This window comes from Dermochelys coriacea, chromosome 9 (assembly GCF_009764565.3).
Source record: "Dermochelys coriacea isolate rDerCor1 chromosome 9, rDerCor1.pri.v4, whole genome shotgun sequence".
Lineage (NCBI taxonomy): Eukaryota > Metazoa > Chordata > Testudines > Dermochelyidae > Dermochelys > Dermochelys coriacea.
Window position 1 is genome coordinate 12,172,322 of NC_050076.1, and position 22,803 is coordinate 12,195,124.

A 22,803-nucleotide genomic window follows, 5' to 3' on the forward strand; every position below is an offset into this window, starting at 1 on the left:
CCTACGTGTCACAGAAAGTCTTTGTCAGAACAGGGAAGTGAACTCACGTCTCGCAAACCAGAGGATCATTTTTCTTCTCTCATGAAGCTTTGGCCCAAGATGACAGAAATCTCACAAAAGCAGCTGATCCTTAAGGTTTCTGCTATCTCAGACAAAATCTGATTAAATCAGCTTGTGTGATCTTGGTGCTGCTGAACCCTAGCTTTGATTCAATTTCAAACCTGAGCTCTTAAACCCTGACTCAACCTTATGCAGATCTAGATACAAACACCATCTCTCTGGCCCATCCTGGCATATTTCAATGATTTATACATGGTGTCCAACAACTTAGTACACAAGACAACAATATATACAAATTTTCAAAACATGTGTCCCTTTGAATGAAGATTCAGTAGCTGGAATCCCATGCTTTGCAGTGTGCTGGTCAACTAGGTGCAGCTTCAATAGTAGAGATAGGATGCAAAACAAAACTTTAGGTATTAATAACACTTCTCATATTTTGGGCTAGGGAGAGAGAGTTTGGAAATCTGAACCAAAATCCTGGTTCAGAACACCCGAAGCTTTGGAATACTTGATACAATATCTAGATCTGAATTTTGTAACTCAAGCCCATCTCCAACTAGTAGATATAGGAAGAGAATACAGGAGTCACCAGTTCTGAAGAACTGTTGTCGTCAACGAAGCAAATTAGAAAAGTCATCTAAGACTGTCTAGGCACAGAGAACAGTCTGGTGACATTTTAAAGTCAGAAGGCGATGGCTTTAAATAGAGAGATGAAAACAATCCTGAATATGCTGAGTAAGATGTATTAGAGCAAGAAAAACTGTACATTGCCAGAGATGGGGGTGGGGGTCCATGTATCTAAGGAAGTTTTACAATGAGGCTAGATAACAGGTCTGCGATCCCAGCTGCATAAAGTTTATTACATTTACATGACTGATAAATTGAAACAATTATGATTTTACTGCAAAAGAGAAAACATACCTCCCCTTAGACCGGGAAAGAGACAGTATTAATCTCACACCCCCTTACTACTGAGATATTTCTATAAATTCCCATTAATATTTTAAAATCAGAATCAATAATAGGGATAAATTGCAGCTTGTGTGATGAATGAACAACAGGAAGCACCAAACCATAGCACACATGCAAAAAAACCCCTCAAAACAATCCTCTCCCACCTCTCCCAGACCCATACATTAAAAGGCAAAGAAACCATTACAGACTACTGGACTAAAAGGGGTTAATGGAAGTACAATACCTAAAGCAGCCTGTGGACATGGAAAATATGAAAATAAAATGTCTACTAATTAAGAGAGTCTTGAACCGACTGCTAAGCTTGTGAATCATTTGAGGGCATGGTCCATGTGTATTTATGTGTCTTTAAAGTACCTGTCACCTTTTTTGTGCGATATGAATAATGAGCATCATCATTTTAAAGCAATATCCAAGCATGATAATAATGCATGCCTTAGTGACTGCCACAGGACCAGAAAAGGGGAGACACAACAAACTACGTAGGTACAAGGAGCCACAAGACATTGAAACCTTGCTGATAGTGCAGGTCCTGACTGATCTTTGAAATAAATGATGAAGACTTGCTGACAGGCAGGCCGACTGAAAGAAACATCTATCTATATGTATATCAAAATGCCCAAGACACTGTGGTCCAGAGGAACAGCATGCAAAGTCACTCAGAAACAGCACCAAAGGTTGCATTCAAGACTCAGTCATCATTACCTATCAGGTAAAACAGTAGTACCATGCAACTGACATCTTGCAATAGATTGTTTGATGGTGCTTTCAACTAGTGTGCAAGATCTCCCAGGTTAAATACTTACTTTTGATACTTGCAAACCTGTATGATAAAGCTTTAAAATGAGACAGACAGCTGCTTCAGAAAACCATGATGCAATAATCAGACCGTGCTGCTTAAGCAGAAATTGAGAAATGAAGGTGAGGAAAATAAACCCTGACTGCTTTTAATAACTCCACAGCAGAAAGGTCAGGCTGCTGTGTCCAAATCCTTCCACAGTAATGTAGCTTCATACAACAAAAACTGTTCAGTGTGTCTCACCAGAGTCCCCCAAATGCCATAGCAGAAGGATGCAGTGTTGTTGTAGTTGTGTTGGTCCCAGGATGTTAGAGATACAAGGTGGGTGAGGTGATATCTTTTATTGGACCAACTTCTGTTGATGGGAAAGAAAAGCTTTTGAGCTTCCACACTCTGTAAGCTCAAAAGCTTGTCTTTCTCACCAACAAAAATTGGTCCAATAAAAGATATTAACTCACCCCTTATCTCTCTAATAGCAGTTGGGTAGCAATTAGACACAGATGTAATAAAGTTCCACACACAAAGTCCCAAGCCAAGAACTCTGGGCAGGCACCAACTGGCACTTTGGTCCATTTGCCAGACACCCCAGAGAGACTTTGGTCTTCATTGGTTTTTCTTTTCTTTCACATTGTCACACCGAAACAGGAATAGCAGCCTAAAACACTGAACTAAAATAAAACCTCTAATGCGGGAGTTGGGGATATTTATGTAGGAAGAGGTAGCTAATATTTTCAGCCTGTTCAGTTCAATCCAGTAGCAGACGGTTAAGGATTTAAGTAATGGAGGTCATTTCTCATCTATTAGATATTTTCTTCTGTTGATGCCCGATTTTCATACAAGCCTTGAAGTCCAAATCCACTCCGAAAATACATTAGCGGGAGGTGTGGAAACATTGAACAAGGCACTTATAATCCCATTTCTTCAGGCCAAATTCTGCTCTCATTGACATAATCTCATTTTGTATCAATAGAAACTCCACTCGTTTCCCAGGGTAAGAACAAAAGTTGGCCCATAATTAGGGGCTCATTGAGCTTCCAGTGCAAAACAAGGGAGATAGTGTCTCAGTTACCAGAAGGAGTCTCAGTTGCCAGTGCCCTTTTCAAAATTTCAACCTGAACTTTAAGAAAGAGTAGAACCACAGCCTCATCCAAAGCCCACTGGAGCCCATAGAAAGGACTGAATCATAAGTGCTCCAGCGCAATGCACAGACCCAGGAAGTTCTGAGACTTCAGTCAGACTTTTGGGGGACAGTCCAAACTGAGCATTAAGTACAAACTCTGTGAAGTTGGCCACGCACCAACCAGCTCACTTTTATTAGTCTCTCTGAAATAGCCATTTTTTTATTTATATGATAGCCTAGAAGAACATAATGCTGTACAGAATCCATCCCACTTCCAAAAGCAACTGAAAGACCAAGATACAATCATTTATCTTACTGCTTTATATAGACACAATACATGATGGTGTGGGATGGCCGTGTAACTCACAAGTGGAGAAGCTTTGTAATTTGTCACATGGGTATCACCTCTGAATAGGTTCACCTTCATATGCATACCCATATACTTATAAAAATTTTAGGTGCCTCAGTTTTGGGTGCCTGGCTTGGGACACAACTTAAAGGGCCCTGATTTTCAGAAGGCAGCTGGTCTCTGTGTGTGTATGTATGTAATGATACAGAGACATATTTCAAAAGCCTTACATATGTGTCTATAGTTTTAGACACTTCATCAAGGTTTTGACGTGTGTCTCTATTTTATTACTTTTACATACACACATGGCTAAAAATATAGTTAAAGCAGAGAAAAGGGCAGAGCTTTGAATATTTTAAAAAGTAAATATACAAACAAGGCAGAATTTTTTTTTAAATAAACCCTATCTTTGCTCCCTACCATCCCTCCAAAGCACCCACTAATAATTTGGTAGAATCATGTTGTGCACATCATTGGTATGTATAACTGTGATCTCATAATAGTTACTCTTGTTTTCCCTCCTTCTCCCCTGGCACTTTTAATGATATCTGTGCCTTGATCCTGCCATGAGCTCTAGGCAGGTGGCCACTCTGTGCCTGCCTGGAGCCCCATTGACTTCAGAAGGGGTTCTACATGGGTGAGAGATTGACAATTAGATTATAAATGCTTTGGGGGTAGGGTTTGTGGGTTTTTTCATTGTTTGCACAGCACTTAGCACAATGAGATCCTAACTGGGGCCTTTAAGCACAGCTGCAATGTAAATAAGGTGTTCAGAACCTTGCAGCACTGGACATTTTCTTTGGTGTATTTTTTGCAAGCTTTCCCTTAATTTAAGTCATGTACAGCATTGCATGTAATATGGTGACAGGTGTTTCTTTTAGCAATACTCATTAAAAACTGAATTTGTCCCATGACTATTATATAGCGTGTGAGAGTGAGGGAGATTGTGCATTAAGTACATACTTTAATCATTTCTCCTTTCCCCATGAGTCCCCAAACACTAACTCATTCTCTACTCTGAGAGCAAAAGCCCAAGTGACCCAGATGTAGTGAACACAGATATCAAGGAGGTAGTTTCCTTAGCAACAGTAACCATATGAAAACATCCAGAACATCTTCTGTCCCCTGCTCGCTGTCCCTTGCAGTTGCGGCTACAAGCAGCAGAGGTTAAGGCTACTCCTTGAATTTTTAAGGCACAATGTGGTGTAGTGAAAAGCAGAAATAGCCTTGTTGTTTGCAAACTCATTACCTGCAGCAGCCTCCCATTTGCTGAAATAAAGTTACTTCAATTGTATTGTTACTGAATACTGACGGTGCCCATAAATGAAGCCACGGGGCAGATCCTGGGCTGGTATAAGCTGAAATTCATGGAGCTATAGTGATTTACACTACCCGAGGAGCTGGCCCTTTGGCTATGATCCAAGGCACTTCCAATCTAGACTAGATAAGTAATGGTGATACAGCTCACCAAGTGATGACGCAGCCTTGGAGTGGTGGGAAATTCTTGCAGTACTCATTGTTGAAACACTTCAAAGAAGATCGTGTTTTAAGGAGGAATTGGAAGGAGCAGGAAGTCATTTAGCACATGAGAAGAGAGGCATTTTCAACCATTTGGCAAAGCACAAGGTCGATATGTAAAATAATGTGTACAATAACTTGAAAGTTTTATGCCATTTTTATCTGTGTACTGCACTTTTAAATGTCCTGGTCCATTGACACAGCAGCCATTTTGTACAGAGTTGCTGCAGTCTACTATGGAGGAAACACATATGCTGACTGCACTCTTCTTCCATATTGTTGTTTGACTTTTATTTTAGAATAAGGCTATCATACTGAACATATTGTGCTTTGCCCTTTGTGCACATGTAAGGCCATAGAAGAATTGTACAGAAAAGGATGCCACTGATTTCAATCTGTCAGTATATAACCAGAGGGCCCAGACCTCTGGATAGGTAAATTCACCTGGTGGAGCTTATTAAACAAACCAGTTCTGCAGGCTATGAGATGTGAATTATTCTCCGCAGCTGACCCAGCCAAATCAGGTCTGAAGTATTACCAGAAGCTGGTCCAGAGCCAGTTTTTACAGTCAGTTATGACAGTGCAGCAGGTTGAGCATATTTGGGGTGAACTGAGGCAATATGTGGAACATCCCAAAGTTAGCAATGATACCTTGCCTATTGGAATGAGATGGAACATCAGAAAAAGACGGGGCATTCAGGAGGAAAAATTGAGAGCTGCTCAGCAGACCAAGGCAGAGAAACAGAGCAATCCCCAGCCAGCCACACCACAGATAGCATGAAGAAACCAGATGACAGAGGACAACATTGCAGCTCAAGAGGGTAGATAGGAGAGAACCTGAGGTATGCACAGGGTCAGAGTAGCGTGAGTAGATTCAAAGAGGGAGAGAGTGACAGAATGGCAGGTGGGAAAGATCATTTTAGCAGTTGTGTTTTGTATGGAGAGCAGTGGGTGGAAGGGTGAAATGCCTGGAGATCAGCAAGGAGGACATTTGCAGAGGCATGAGGTGACCAAGGGGGGATGGGAGGAAAGGGTATATTTGGGAGACATTGTGAAGGAGGAAGTGATGATAGTGAGGAGCCACTCTGAGAGCCCTCCATTTTCTCTCCCAGACTTCACCCCCAGTTGAGAAGGCTTGGGTGTGGGTCCTTGTGAGGCTCATGAGTGCCACTGAAAGCATTGGCCACACAGAAAGCCTCAATACCACCACAGGGTTTGTCACATTCCTATATTTTGTCAGGCTGGGGAGCACGGGAGCCACTGCCATGCACTGTGCTGACATTCCCCTACCAGACCAGTTTATATTTTAATCTTTTAGTATCACCAGTGATAATGAATAATGTTCTACACTTAAACATCTAGCCCCAAAGTGCTTCACAAGCCATGATATAAAGAACCTCCAGCAGGTAATGTTTTCTGGGGTGTAAGATTGCAGCCATTGAACACTGAACTCAACAGAATGTAGACCATGCTCTTAGGATAAGTAACAGGACATCATTCCAAAACCCTCAACAGCAAACAGTTTAATCCTGGGTTTATCTGAAGAGATAAGATGAGCCTATCAGGATGTGCGCTGGTGGTACCATACTGTCTAATTGAATTCAGACTGATGCTCAAACCACTAATCCTCTCCTTGAATACAAATGTGTTCTAATAAACTTTATTGAATTAAAGCAGCTATTCATACTCATATACAGAAAATACAATGACATATCACTAGATGAGTTCTGGATTACTCTATACCAATGTTTGTTAACTATAACCCACAGAAACCAATTTCCTGGCTATGAGGAGACTAGGAACCACTGAAATGAAAAGGAAGATGCCTTTCATTTATCAGTAATCGCACACACAGGTCATAATCTCTCTGGTTATTTGTGGCTTGAATCTACTGCAGAATATTACATTCTGTAATAATGAACTGAAATTTCAACTTTCATATTGTGAACCACATTAAGTGTGGTGAAAATACCCACTTGTCCCCACCACTATCCTGTATATTCATTCCACATGGCAAGCATGCACACGAAAGCTGTGGACACTTGAGTGTGACCAGATATTTAAAGCTAGTGCCCACAAGACTAGCAAATAATCATGCTTTTTTGGTGACCTCTTTGCCAGGTGTAAGAGGTGTCTTACTGGCCAGCCCACTGGTAGAAGCAGTGTTCACATTTAGCTGGGGAGAAACTTTGATCTGTTTTCCTGGCTGGAGTTTGCTGCGGCTAGTTTTGCGGGTCCATTTGCGTAGGGGGAATGGGGACACCCTTATAATCTGAAATCTGATCCAATTCTGTGCACTGGGCTCTTGGCAGCTCGTCTGTTCAAATTCTGCCTGCTCTGTGGCTTCCTGTGTCAGACATGCTTTATTATATGCTGCCCCTCATCTTGATACCAGTTATTTACTTGTATCTTTCAAGCTCCAGCAGCCTACAATGAAACCAAACAGTTTGGGTCCCAGGTATAAAGATGGATAACAGGTATAGGATTTGCTATGCAAATGAGATGATGTAATGCTATAGTGGGCATGACTATACTACGGTCTGCTGTAAGTCACAGAGCTTCAAGCTGATTCAGAATAAGCTGTAAATTATGCAGGTAACCAGAAGTACTGAGTCTTTTCTCCTGACAAACCTAAATTGTAAGTGCTTATTTATTACACACAACAGCAGGCCTGTCTGTACCTCCAAGAGCTAGATCATCATACATTTCAATCCCTGAATGGAAGGTGATCAGCCTCTTGCAGGATTGGACAGTGGAAGCAGGCAAACTTTATACAGACGTGATCCCACACTTATTGTGCCCTGGTCTATTGCTGTGGCTTCAAATGCTCTGAAGCACTTACCATTTCAACAAAACTGAAGCCCTTCTTTTCAAGGGGTGGATGGTTATTTTTTATGGATCAGGAGATTTTACTTTTCACTATTATTGTTAGAGTTGATTACATTTTTAGCATGGTCACCCAATTATGAGGGGATAGATACTTTGAACCAAATCCTGAAAAAAAGAAAGATAACCTTTTAAAAGTAGTATCCATTTTATAACCATTATTAAGGGATGGCATGAAGTAATATTTTCTACTCGTTCTGACCTAGGACTCAGAACATCTGAGTTCTATTTTCATCTCTTTCACTAGCTCATTGTATGATTGTAGGGAAATCACAACCTGTCTCTCTGCCTCACTTTACCTTCCTCTACTGTAGGGATAATAGCAACTGATAGTGGTGTCACATGGCTTGACATTTGTACAGCTGTTTCAAATCCTTGGTAAAAGCTGTAATAGAAGACATTTTTAACTTATGGGCCCAAGAACATTTATGAGTTAGCTTTTGGCCGTAGGGATGTTATTACATGTATGAGTCTACTAATAGCTTATAATATCCTGATGTGCATGTTTTCATGATTAAAGATAGGCCTATTTTAATGGGGAATTTAAGCATTTTGTAAGCCATTTAATCAGATTTGACAAGAGAACAGCAGTAGTCACACCATAGTTAAAGATGAAGCTTGCTCTCCACTTGAGATCTGATTTTCAACCCCCCACAGCCTCTCCAGAAAAAGAAATGAATCTTTCTGAAAACCTGCAAGTTGTAATTCCCTCAGGGTAGAGATTTTATGGCAATCTTGGGAAAAGTCGGACAGAGTTTTAAAGTTAAAAGTGTTTTGAAAACATGACTGTAGGTCACTATAGCAGAGTCCGGTGTCACCTTAAAGACTAACAGATTTATTTGGGCATAAAGTTTTTGTGGGTAAAAACCCCCACTTCTTCAGATACAGGAGCGTGCCTGCTTACTGAGCACCCCCTTGTGGCCAGAGGTGGCTATGCAGGCACCCTGCCACAGTGAACCCCCTCAAGAACTCCACATAGTCTCTCTTGTGGCTAACAGCACCTCCTCCCAGGGCTGGTTTAACAGCAGAAATGGATAAAAAAATCCTCAGGGTCCTTAATAACAGAAATGGTTCAAGCAGTCATCCAGGTCTCCCCCAGTAAAGTTTCTCACCATAAAAACCAGAAGTTCATACTCCACCCTAGTTCTTCTGTCACACACACAGAGTTCTTCCTCTATTCTAATCGGCTCCATTCAAAGCCACCAGTCCAGGCTCTTGCTAGCTGGAGTTCAGCTCTGAGTTTCCTTCTCCTTCCAGCCTCAGCTTACAGCTTCCAAACTGTCTTCCCCACAGGAACCTTTCTTAATTCTTGCAATTTCCTGAACTTCCCCTTTCACTCCAGCTACCTGCTGCCCTTTAGAGGGAATTAATTGACCCAACTAAGAAGTGCCTCTTTAGGATTCAGGATTGGTTATCCCCAGGCTCTCCAGCCCTTGAGGGGCAAGACACCCTGATACACTTTTTGCAAATACATTCTACTGCTAATAGCTTGGCCGAGAAACACCAACTTTGGTTTTGTTGACGTTGTGGAGAAGTTCCCTTTGGGAGGAGAGGGGAAAGGGTTAAAATGCACATTGAATTGTTTTTAAGTGTATACAGAGAACATCATTTATAAAAATAAACTAACCTTATTCTGACTCCAGCTTCTTGGCTGAATCAGAGGCTGGATGCATGGATTGGAGGATAGGAGACCAAGAGGATATGTGGAAGGGCAGGAGTCCAGTAAGGTTTATCGAAAGAGAACTAAGGGGCAAGGGAGTACATGGATTAGGGGTGATGGACTGGGGGAGGCACCTGGAAGGATGGCACGGAGCCATTCCTGGTCTCAGAATGAGAAAGCTTTAGGGGACAAGAGAAGGAGATTTCAGGAGGTGGGGGCAGGACACTAGTGGATCATGGAATGGGGAACAGAAGGGGATTGCTGGAGCATAGAGAAGTGGTGGATAGTTGAGGCATAGAATGGGGCAGGTTGAGAGAGGGCATAGAAGGGAGTGCTGCAATCTGCTGAGTCATTGAAGGGGACAGGGAAAGGCAGAGTGCTTACCTTTATACATATGGATCTTTTCACCTCTATATCTTCCATAATCCCCTCCTTGTCCTGCTAATATCTGGAGGAGGGGAGCCCTGCTTTGGTGGGAATCATGGGAGCTGCTGGGAGCAGCAGGGTTTCTCTTTTCCAGACAGCACATCCCTCCCCAATTAAAACTTCCAGCACTCATGAAAAACAAGGAAATTCATAAACCCAAAACGTCATTAAGGAATAATTAAGGTGGAAAATGTGTGTATCAATGGAGATCACCTAATGGCCAGAAAGTGTCTTATAATTTCCACAGAATAATTCTTCTACTTCAAAAACATGAAAATCTGGAAGTGAACGTTGAAGGGATGCAGCCACTCCTCTCATGCTATATAATTTTCCTTCCTTTATTCTCATTCACATTATACCTTCCCACTTGATCCTTTATAATTTACATACGAGCCAGCATGACAAAATGGAGAATAACTGGCTAGGTGGTAGTACTTCTGAAAAGGGTCGGGGGTTACAGTGGATCACAAATTGAATTTGAGTCAACAATGTGGCGCAGATGTGAAAAAGGCTAGTATCATTTTGGGGTATATTACTAGGCTTGTTGTATGTAAGACATGGGAGGCAATTGTCCTGCTCTACTCAGGACAGGTGAGAACTCAGCTGGAGGACTGCATACAGTTCTGGGTGCCACTCTTTAGGAAAAATGTGGACAAATTTGGAATAATCCAGGGGAAAGCAACAAAAACGATAAAATGTTTAGAAAACCTGAACTATGAGTAAAGGTTAAAAAATGGACACATTCAATCTTGAGAAAAGAAGATCGGGGGGTGTGGGGGAACACACCTGATAACTGTTTTCAGATACGTTAAGGGCTGTTAAAAACGATGGCTATCAATTGTTCTCCATGTGCACTGGAAGTAGGGCAAGAAGTAATGGGCTTAGTCTGCAGCAAGAGAGATTTAGGTTAGACATTAGGGAAAACTTTCTAACTGTAAGGGAATTTAAGCTCTGGAATAAGCTTCCAAGAGAGGTTGTGGAATCCCCATCATTAGAGGTTTTTAAGAACAGGTTAGACAAACATCTGACAGGGATGGTCTAGGTTTACTAGGTCCTGCCTCACCACAGAGGGTTGGACTTGCTAGCTTCCCATGATCCCTTCCAGCCCTAGATTTCTATGATTCTATAAGAACATATTATACATCTGAAGAAATAAATAAGACTAACATGTTGTAAAATCCCATTTTAACTAAAACAAAACTGGTACATAAATTAATTGGTAAACATTATGGGTCAGATTTTCAAAAGTTCTCAGTGTTGGCCCAACTCTTCGCAGATTAAAGTCAATTGTAAAGCTCCCATTGACTTAAGTGGGAGCAGAGTTAAACCTCACCCTAAGTGCCAGTTAGCATAGTCCTCTATACTCCCATAAATATTAAACCCTACAGGCCAGCTCCTCAATTGAGGTAAATCAGCATAGCTCCATTGACTTGTATATATCCAAAGCACATTAAGGGGACACATTAAGGTCAGGTGGGGAGAGATTTACTTGCCTGGAGTAAGTGGAGGGAAGGAGGGATAAATGGCATGAGTAAAGTGGATGCATCCTTTTGGTGTTTGTTTAGAGACTGATCCAGCAAAGAACTTAAGCATGTGTTTAACTTTAAGCCCATGAGCAGTCCTGTTAAAGTCAATGGCATGACTCTTCAACTTAAAGTGAAGCATATTCCAAAGTGCTTTGTTGGATTGGAGCATTAAACATTTTCATACTTTTGATTTTCACTGAAGTATGAGAATTATTCAGTGGAAATTAAAAGACACTTTCGGGTGGCTCCACTGACACATCCTTCCCACTTGACTATTTCCCAATGTTGTGTTTTGTTTACAAATGACTATTAAATCTACACTCTACTTACAGTAGTTGAGACAGTCTTGTAACCAACCTATTACTAAACCCAGCAATATTTAAGCACTTTTAATGGACACTTATGGGTAACACTCAGGTGCATGGAAATCCATGGGTGTTTTGCCATCGACTCCAGTGAAGCCAGGATTTCACTCTAGATGTCTAAGACTAAAGAGATTCCAGTAAAATGCATTTTTACCTTTGTGTTTACTATAATATCATCTATGCTGTAGACCTTTAGTTTAATGCACAGTGAAGTGCAGGGTCAATCTACTTAGCAGTCAATATAATGATCCACAGTGTAGCAGCAAGCTGCACTGAGTTTGCCTCCACTAACTGTTTGGAGGGTAAAGTGTGAGGTGGTGTTGTTGAGAGTGGCTCATATCCCTTGATTAATAGCTTTCAGCACTTGCAGCTGCATAGCAGAGAATGCTAGCTGCATGTAAAGAAAATTCACGAGCTACAGGGCACAATTCAAATTGCTCTGAGTGAGAGGTGATGTGGAGCTGTACTGCCCCAGTGGGAGCACCAGAAACATTGTGTGGGGTACCCCTGGGAGCTTTCCAGTGCACAGGGGCAGCCTGACCATGACCACCATGCTCCCCTTTCTACTGGTTGAGGTAGCCCTGCCTCCTCCCCGCTCCTCGCCACCCTATCTGAGGAGTCTGGCAACCAAAGGGGCATTAGCAGTATGCCATATTTGAACCCATTTGTACCTGGCCTCTGGCCAGGAGTTCAGGGGAGGGAAAATCCTTTGTGTCTCACTCTCTTGCCTGCCCAATTTTGAAGGATCTAAGCACAATCTGGCCTTCAGAATATTTATCTATCAATTGACTGGTAGATATAAGAAAACAATGGCAGAATGTTGACATCATTCACTCGGCATTTTTAAATGGAACATCCCAACAACAAACAACATTCTGTTGAAAAGGAGGTTACATCAGGGCTTCAAACAGTAAGTCTGCAAGGCAGGTTTCAGAGTAGCAGCTCTGTTAGTCTGTATTCGCAAAAAGGAAAGGAGTACTTGTGGCATCTTAGAGACTAACAGATTTATTTGAGCATAAGCTTTCATGAGCTACAGCTCACTTCATCGGATGCATTTGGTGGAAAATACAGAGGGGCTCCTCTGTATTTTCCACCAAATGCATCCAATGAAGTGAGCTGTAGCTCACGAAAGCTTATGCTCAAATAAATTTGTTAGTCTCTAAGGTGCCACAAGTACTCCTTTTCTTTCTGCAAGGCAAAGTTTAATACTGAGCCGCACAGATTCTCTCCATGGTCCTGAAACTTGCAAATGCAAACAGATGGACATCATACCGAAAGGACAGAAGGTAAAAAATGCATTACAATCTACATACCACACAGACTATGCTGATAGCTTGTGCCACACACTCTCAAAGAAACTGCGGAACCACCTGATCAACATCCTCTACAGCAAACAGGGAAAGATTAAGAATGAGCTCTCAAAACTGGATACTCTCATAAAGAACCAACCTTCCACACAAACTTCCTCGTGGCTGGACTTTACAAAAACTAGACAAGCCATTTACCATACACACTTTGCTTCTCTACAAAAGAAAAAGGACACTAAGCTATCTAAACTATTACATGCCACAAGGGGCCACAACAGTGGTTCCTGTAACCCACCCAGCAATATTGTTAATCTATCCAACTATACTCTTAACCCAGCAGAAGAATCTGTCCTATCTCGGGGCCTCTCCTTTTGCCCCTCCACCCCCACGAACATGATACAGTTCTGTGGTGACCTAGAATCCTATTTTCGATGTCTCAGACTCAAGGAATATTTCCAACACACCTCTGACCAACATATTAACCCACAGAGACCTTCCTACCAACACTACAAAAAGAAGGATTCTGGGTGGACTCCTCCTGAAGGTCGAAACAGCAGCCTGGACTTCTACATAGAGTGCTTCCGCCGACATGCACGAGCTGAAATTGTGGAAAAGCAGCATCGCTTGCCCCATAACCTCAGCCGTGCAGAACACAATGCCACCCACAGCCTCAGAAACAACTCTGACATCATAATCAAAAAGGCTGACAAAGGAGGTGCTGTTGTCATCATGAATAGGTCAGAGTATGAACAAGAGGCTACTAGGCAGCTCTCCAACACCACTTTCTACAAGCCATTACCCTCTGATCCCACTGAGAGTTACCAAAAGAAACTACAGCATTTGCTCAAGAAACTCCCTGAAAAAGCACAAGAACAAATCCGCACAGACACACCCCTAGTACCCTGACCTGGGGTATTCTATCTGCTACCCAAGATCCATAAACCTGAAAATCCTGGACGCCCCGTCATCTCAGGCATTGGCACCCTGACAGCAGGATTGTCTGGCTATGTAGACTCCCTCCTCAGGCCCTACATTACAAGCACTCCCAGCTATCTTCGAGACACCACTGACTTCCTGAGGAAACTACAGTCCATTGGTGATCTTCCTAAAAACACCATCCTGGCCACTATGGATGTAGAAGCCCTCTACACCAACATTCCACACAAAGATGGACTACAAGCCGTCAGGAACAGTAATTCCGATAATGTCACGGCTAACTTGGTGGCTGAACTTTCTGACTTTGTCCTCACCCATAACTATTTCACATTTGGGGACAATGTATACCTTCAAATCAGTGGCACTGTAATGGGTACCCGCATGGCCCCACAGTATGCCAACATTTTTATGGCTGACTTAGAACAATGCTTCCTCAGTCTCATCTCCTAATGCCCCTACTCTACTTGCGCTACATTGATGACATCTTCATCATCTGGACCCATGGAAAAGAAGCCCTTGAGGAATTCCACCATGATTTCAACAATTTCCATCCCACCATCAACCTCAGCCTGGACCAGTCCACATAAGAGATCCACTTCCTGGACACTACGGTGCTAATAAGCGATGGTCACATAAACACCACCCTATATCGGAAACCTACTGACCACTATTCCTGCCTACATGCCTCTAGCTTTCATCCAGATCATACCACACGATCCATTGTCTACAGCCAAGCTCTACGATATAACCACATTTGCTCCAACCGCTCAGACAGAGACAAACACCTACAAGATCTCTATCATGCATTCCTACAACTACAATACCCACCTGCTGAAGTGAAGAAACAGATTGACAGAGCCAGAAGAGTACCCAGAAGTCACCTACTAGAGGACAGGCCCAACAAAGAAAATAACAGAACGCCACTAGCCCTCACCTTCAGCCCCCAACTAAAACCTCTCCAACGCATCATCAAGGATCTACAACCTATATTGAAGGACGAGCCATCACTCTCACAGATCTTGGGAGACAGGCCAGTCCTTGCTTACAGACAGCCCCCCAGTCTGAAGCAAATACTCACCAGCAACCACACACCACACAACAGAACCACTAACCCAGGAACCTATCCTTGCAACAAAGCCCGTTGCCAACTCTGTCCACATATCTATTCAGGGGACACCATCATAGGGCCTAATCACATCAGCCACAGTATCAGAGGCTCGTTCCTCTGCGCATCTACCAATGTGATATGTGCCATCATGTGCCAGCAATGCCCCTCTGCCATGTACATTGGTCAAACTGGACAGTCTCTACGTAAAAGAATGAATGGACACAAATCAGACATCAAGAATTATAACATTCAAAAACCAGTTGGAGAACACTTCAGTCTCTCCGGTCACTCGATTACAGACCTGAGAGTGGCTATCCTTCAACAAAAAAGCTTCAAAAACAGACTCCAACGAGAGACTGCTGAATTGGAATTAATTTCCAAACTGGATACAATTAACCTAGGCTTGAACAGAGACTGGGAATGGATGAGTCATTAGACAAAGTAAAACTATTTCCCCATGTTATTTCTCCCCCCTACCCCACCCCCCACTGTTCCTCAGATATTCTTGTTAACTGCTGGAAATAGCCTAACTTGCTTGTCACCATGAAAGGTTTTCCTCCTTTCCCCCCCTGCTGCTGGTGATGGATTATCTTAAGTGATCACTCTCCTTACAGTGTGTATGATAAAACCCATTGTTTCATGTTTTCTGTGTGTGTATATCAATCTCCCCTCTGTATTTTCCACCAAGTGCATCTGATGAAGTGAGCTGTAGCTCATGAAAGCTTATGCTCTAATAAATTTGTTAGTCTCTAAGGTGCCACAAGTACTCCTTTTCTTTTGGCCTATAGAGTCACACAGAGAAAGAGCAATTTCTCTTTGACCAATTAAAAAGGTTTACAAGGAAACAGAGACTTTTACCAGATTTGGGGGAGTAGGGGCTTTGGGGCCTTCCTGTTGCCTTTCCCATTCCCTTGTTCCTTTCCTCTCCTGGGCCACATGTTGAAACAAACCCATCCTTCCACTGGAAGAGCATTGGCTTTGGTCTCCCTCCACAGCCCATTGACGCAATTCTTGGGTCAGCCAGAGGAGGTTGTTCAAGAATGGACTTGCACCCCCAAATCATGCCGAGCATTGAGTGTGCTGCCTTCCAGAAGAGGCGAAAGAATGAGTTTGGTCCCAAATTCAGATCACCAGCATGGGTATCCAACATGCTGCATCGTCTGGACTAATGAGGATGACCCTGCCACTTGACCAGTCTCAAATGATTTTTATTTGGGGTTAATTTCCTATTAAACCGAAATGTGCAGAGTGGCCATTTTGTATAAGGATTCAGATTATTTGGTGAAGCAATGCAGTTGTGTAATGTGCTGAGACACCATAGTGAGGAGCATGGTGTAAATTCTAGTGTGAATTTAAACGATCATTAGAGCAGGAAAGAAAGCTCTGGAGGCTGAAGTTATCAAAGTCCTGTCAATGCCACCTGCCTGGCAAAGTGATTGCCACCAAATAATAGAGTTCACACTCTAAAAGTCACACTCCCTTCTTGCAGGACAGGTGGGATTCTGCAGTGGGACTGTAGGGAATATGATCGGGAGATCATTTGTATGGCCGTTCCATAAGTTTCCCCACAGCTGGACTCAGGGCACAGCGACAGAAGCCAAATGAGCATAGAATAGCCACATTTCTCAGAAATTCTATTTTTAAACAGGATCTAAATTTATATTTACACAAAACACCATAATGAATGTATGTAGTTGTGCTGCAATAATCTATCATGTAAAAAATACTAATCTTCCATTCCAGAATCAGTACACTTTCTAACAACACACATTTCCCTGATAGACCTCAATGGCTCAGAAGGAGCTGCAATCTTTAATTGGCAACTGATTCTCTTAACAGTTCCCCCACCCCCAACTTTATTTGTATTAATCCTTCCCTAGGGATTTACACAGCAGACCAGACTCTAGTGGCATCAACTTTCATTATCTGCAAAAAACAATTTTTAGACCACTGTTAACCACCCCACAACCCCCACTCTGCTCCCCAAAGTGCAGACTAGACACTAGTCTTTCAGCCATGGAGACTTGGATTTTTGCCCAGTAAATGTCACAATGAGCCAATGAATAGGCCTGGCCTCCTGGATAAATAGGCATGATGTTGAGAGTTGAGAGCCCTGGATTCTAAACCTAACTCTGACCCTGACCAGGTGAATGGTGTTAGGCAAGGTGCTTAACCTCTCTATGCCTCAGTTTCCCCATATGTAAAATGAAGTTTCCTCACCTAATGTGCTTTGATATTCTCAGATAAAAGCACTGTGTAGGGGCAAGGTATTATTTATGTCCCTACAAGTTGTTCATCCACATTTAAAAAAGAATGGGAAGCATTTGGTAGAATAACCAATATCCAGGACAAAATCTCCAGGAATAGCAAAGCTCTTGTAGGATAGGACTGAGCTTTAGTAGCAAATGTGGGCATGGAAGTTTGTGCTTTGTTTGTAGTAAGTCTGCCTCTAGCTACTGCTCTCTCAGTCTTCTCTTTTTAACGTTCACTGTAGGCTGCACCCATTCAAAATGATAAAGCACATAAAAACTCAGGCAAGCAAGCTCCAGTAACCCACAATATCTATGAAACTGAAATGCTGAAAGTCTCTTAACTTGCTGCTCCGACACCATTACCTTGCCTGATGTACCTGAGAAGTGCAGCAAATCACTTTGTATAATCCCTGCACTGATCTCAGAGTCTTTCAGCATACCTAGACACAAAAATATCAAGTTAAGAAGAGAGTGGCAGTGAATAAATGATGGGCTTTCAGCCAAATCCTGAAATTTCCTTAAGTTTGTCTCATGGTGCCAAAACCATCTTTTTTGTCTATAAGTGCTTGTCATAACACTTCCTTATTCCATATGTTGTTTTCGATCACAATCAATCTACATATTTTGGATAATACTCTCTCCAAATGGGAGTTCTATAGTTTATTCTAATATGAAGACCTTTTTTAGTGGTGATAAACCTTACAATCTGCATTACTAAAATATTATTACCTTGAGCTTTTCATTTCAGCCCATAAATGCTGCCACCAGCTAATTTCATTCGTGAGATGAGAGAGTGTAATTTATGTAATAAAATGGTACTTGAAATTATTTGCCTATAAAATGTTCTTCACTTGAATCCCTGACTAACAACCTTGTTAGCATTAGCCTCTTTCCAAATGTTAACACTCCAGGAATTCTTCTTCCAAAACACACGTAACAGTAAAGCCTACATTTGTTCTAACACACTTTAATCTTCATTCCCAGACATGTCATGCTGGCCAGTCTAACTCTCAGATACATTCCTTATTTCATACATTTCAATATATCCTGCAATTTAAGCCAACTTTTAATTGATCAAGTTACCTTAGCAACAGTGGACTCTCTGTTCCCGGTATGGAGATTTCAACTGGAACTGACAAAAAGTTTTTTCCTTTAATTTACATACTTCTGTAGTTTTCACCTGTGAGAAAATAGATTATTTTCAAGAGGGAGATTTCCATAAATCTTGTCTCTCGATGTCTGTCTTGGAATATTTTTCACTTTTCTTACAGTTCCAAGGGTGTTTAATTATTATTTTTTTAGGTGAAAAGGAAAAATACTGACATGTTCAGTAATTTTCCTAAAATGAGCAGTCAGAAGTCACTGGGTGAGAAGACCCTCTGTTGAATAAAGTAAGTCTAAAAGAGCTGAGTTTCCCACATGCAAACTGTATTTTACAGAGCTCCTTATTTTTGCCACGTTTTTTAAAACTCTTCTTCTCATCTGCTCTGTTTACACATCTTTGGCTGACTGAACTGTTCACATGTTTCATGGACATCATGGTAATTCCCATTAACAGCAGGAAATTTCGGGTTTGTGCTGGATAAGTGCATTTTATGTCACTTTGCAAAATTCGTCACTTTCGCCTGGTACTTGGAGAAAAACTGTACAGAAGTCGGAAACAAAACCAAGGCTTATTGACAATACTTTGGACAATGGTATTGATGCATTAGGATTGTTGACAAAAGCTGTTGATGCTGAATATAGTCTAGTTTCTGCATTCAGCCAATTTTGAACTGGTTTTGTGGAAGTTAGAATCCTGATCCATTCAGTCCAATGCCAGACATTCAGAGGTAAATCGGAAGAAGACACCTTTTCTTCTGACACAACCTTTACTTTTAGAAATACCAAGGCTGCAGCAAAGCAGATATGCAGATGTTTCTCCAGTACTCGCTTGACACTGCATCTTCTTCTTCATTCCTGTATGGAAATAGGGGCTTTTAAGTCTTTTCTTCTGTTGCCTCCATCTGGAGCCCTTCGTCCTTGATTGGTATTTGTTTTTCTGAATCAAGAGTGCTCCAGAGAAATTCCCTCATTTGTCTAAATTTGTTAACTGATTCTACACAAAATGCACTTGCTAATTTGCTTCTGTGGCAAAAATAAAAACTGTCCTCACTGGCAGGAGAAATGCATGGTCCACAGTTGATTGTGATGAGATCTTTTCTCCCCTGTTTAAAATGTAAGATCTCATGAATTAAGAAGATACAATGTGTCTAGATCTTATACCAGTCAGTCTCTGATTCATCAGGAAGTCTCCTTGGTAACTAGCTGTTCCTCTTTGATGATTCGTGTTATAAAAAAGCTCTCTCAATTTAAAGATAAAATACAGTGAAAGGAGAAAGAGGAACTATACTATATATATGCATTAGAAAGACACACATACATAATGTGTATGTATCTATACTGTGCATTTTCTACATGCTTGTGTGTGTGAGGGGAGGAAACACTCCTTCTGTAAAACAAAGACATATTATTTGCAGGGGGGAAATATACTCACACAAATTATTGTATTTTTGCTAGAAACCCTTGCTGTGGTCACTGTTTTTGCAATGTAAATAATCTCAGAAGAAAGGGTGTTGCTGTTACTGGCATTTAATGAGAGGAGTAGCAGTTTATACTTTAGCAAGCCAAATGTTTAGTCTTGTGTGATACTGATCACCAGTTGTAAAGATTCAGAAACACAACAATTTACTCTAGGAATAACAGCCAGATTATTGGATACTACTTAGTGATCCCTGCTTTAGTCATTAGAATAGTGGCTACTCTCCCTTAGATACATAATAAGATGCTATTATGTGTGCTTTTAGGTTGCTAAAGTTGAAAGTGTGCTGCTTTTTAAAGACTATTTTTCTCTGAGAGTTCATGTTATATGAGAAAGTTAGTTCAGGGTGAGGTTAATACATACTCTGTTTAGATGATAGTCGTGTGTTTATCGTTAACAATCCACTCAAAACCATTTACCACACAGAAGAATAACGAAGCTGGAAAAATGTACACTGCTAAGTACGGCTTACATTTCTCTAGTATCTTCCATTTGAAGATCTCAAAGCGCTTTACAGACATTAAGCTGAGTTTGGTAAATATTATTCCCATTTTACAGAAAGGGAAACTGAGTCACACACTGAGGCCAACATTTTCAAATTTGGGTGCCTAAAATTAAGCTCCTAAATCTACATTTAGAAACATAAATATGTAGCCAGATAGTCAGCATCTTTGAACATTTTGGTTTAAGAGATTTGTCCAGAGCTACAGAGGGCATCTGTGACAGAATCAGGCCTAGAACTCAGATCTTTTGACACTGTATCTTATGCCTTAATGACTCCCACTTGTATAATGCATAATATCTGCAGATCTTCCAAGTTACAACAAGGTTAGCTCTTTATAGGCCAAGTTAAACAAGACACGGTAGGGATTAATTCATCCCATTCCTCCCAGGAGGCCAACAACTTGAAGATGGTGAGAGGCTGAGAAACCTGCTTTCACTCCACTTTTCTAAAATAAATAAATAAGAAGCAGAAAATCACATTTCACTTTTGTATAAAAAGCCCTCTAACAATTTTTTTGTAGCTTCTGACAAATAGGTGACCAAAGGAAACTTAAAACTCTGGGCCAGATCCTCAGCTGGTGCCAATCATCTCACACCTCAAGTCTCTCTTCATGAATCTCTCTCTCTTTCTCTTGGTGGGTTCTTATGCCTTTTCTGCATTGTGTCCAAGATTCCTGCTGCTCCCACAAATAAATTAAAGAACAAGCCATATTTCCATAATGGCTTTTATCTCAAAGGAAGCCAAAGCACTTTGAATGCTAGTGATGGATTAACTGTTTGTAATCACCTCTGGGGTTGAATCTGGTAATCAAGCCAGCACACTGTTTATTGTATGATGTGAGGAATGGGCATTTTTGGTAAAGCCATGGGCAGGCCCTCTATTCCTGCAAAATGAACCATGGGATTTTTAACGTCCAGGCAGAACAAGCAGGATCAAATTATCTCTGTTTGAAGGAGGAAGGGCTGAATCAAAGCTCTGGGGCTTCAGACTTGTAGTTCCAGAGAAACTAGGTATTTCAACCTGGAAGCGTAGATAACTGTGCCATCCCCTCCAGCAAGAGCCTAATACACTCAAACCTCCATTTACCAAGTCACATGATGGACATTCATTTATCAGAATCAATTCAGTGTTCAGACAATCGAGATAATTCTCAATACACTTAATACACGTTGGGGACATGACCTCATTTTGGATAAGTGAGGTTTCTGGATAACCATAGTTGGGCTAATCAAGATCTGACTAGACTCCCTGAAGGACTGAGAACCCCAGTCAGCCCAGCACAGCCAGGGAGAAGGGGAGAGAAAGTGATAGGGGTGAGCTAATTATCTTTTCTCTCTTCTACTTTCTCCAAACAGACACCTAGGGACATCCCCCAAATGCCTTCTCAATTGGACAACAATCCTCAGATCTCACAGTGCTGCTGGGGCTACCATGGCAGGGCTGAAGGGGAGGGAAGGAGAACCCTCTCCCTTCCACCTTCTTTCCTTACCCTACTCTACCATGTCTTTTGGGCTGCAAGGAAGTAAAGCCTTTATTCTCCTCACATCTGTGTCTGTATCCCTCGGTGGAGCCCGTGGGAGCTGGAAAAGCAAAGATGAGTCCCTGACGGGAAGGAAGAGGAGAGGAAAGGAAAGTGGATGGGTGGGACTGATGCCCCATCTCAGTGAGAACGAAAGGAGTGAGCATGACCCGCCTCGGTGTGCCTCTGACTCTGCCTTTTTCATGCCCACTGGAGAAATTAGGAGGGTTTTCATTTTTCCAAGTGATTTATTTATGTAGTTTCCCACAGTTTCCCCTAGATGGAGAGGGAGGCAGGCTGACCAGTGCCCAGGCTTGGGGTGCCAACACTCTTAGGGAGTAGCTCTGGCTCCCTTAGGCACTCATTCACCCTCCACCCCCACCCTGGGAGCCAATATTGGCCCTAATTATGTTCCTTTTAACTAACCTTCATTGTGACTTGCCTGCTTGAACGATATTACACCTGCCTGCGTCTGACTGACCTTCCCCAATGTCACCCGGATTTCCTCTGGCACATGTTAAATGGCAATTTGAGCGAAGTAAAAGAACATGCATTTGGTGGCAGAAAAAATGCATTGTTCTGATAAGATGGTGCTGTCCTTCCTCAGCTCAGATACTCTGGCCTTCAGCTATTACACTGGTAATCTGCTAAAGGAACACTCTCCGTGGTGAGTTGTACACATTCCCATTAATACAGCCTTTCAAACTGTCCCAGACTAGTACACCCACCACTGCCATGGGCTATGTCACAAGTGGTACAGAGCCCCTTTAGTTCTCACTGCAAGCAGTGGGATGGAGCTTGGCACATCTAACTGATCTGTCTCTCCAGGCATTTGTTCTAGGCTTATCACCATGAGCTGAGTACCTCTCAGACATGGCACCACAAGGGGGCAAGAGCTGAGACTCAAAAAG

The 22,803-nt window shown here is 41.9% G+C and overlaps 1 protein-coding gene across 5 annotated transcripts in view; it reads right to left on the minus strand.

Annotated features, from left to right (window-relative positions):
• Nucleotides 1–22,803, minus strand: part of KCNMB2 (potassium calcium-activated channel subfamily M regulatory beta subunit 2) — a 244,696-nt gene that overhangs the window by 65,974 nt on the left and 155,919 nt on the right. Inside the window, exon 1 of one of the 5 annotated variants that reach the window (XM_043492485.1) lies at nucleotides 18,371–19,496. The exons of 3 other annotated variants lie outside the window; for them this stretch is intronic. The gene's annotated coding sequence lies outside the window, so the exon portion shown is untranslated. Of the gene's footprint in view, nucleotides 1–18,370; nucleotides 19,497–22,803 lie in introns of those variants that run through there. One more of the 5 variants, XM_038416616.2, reaches the window with a different exon arrangement.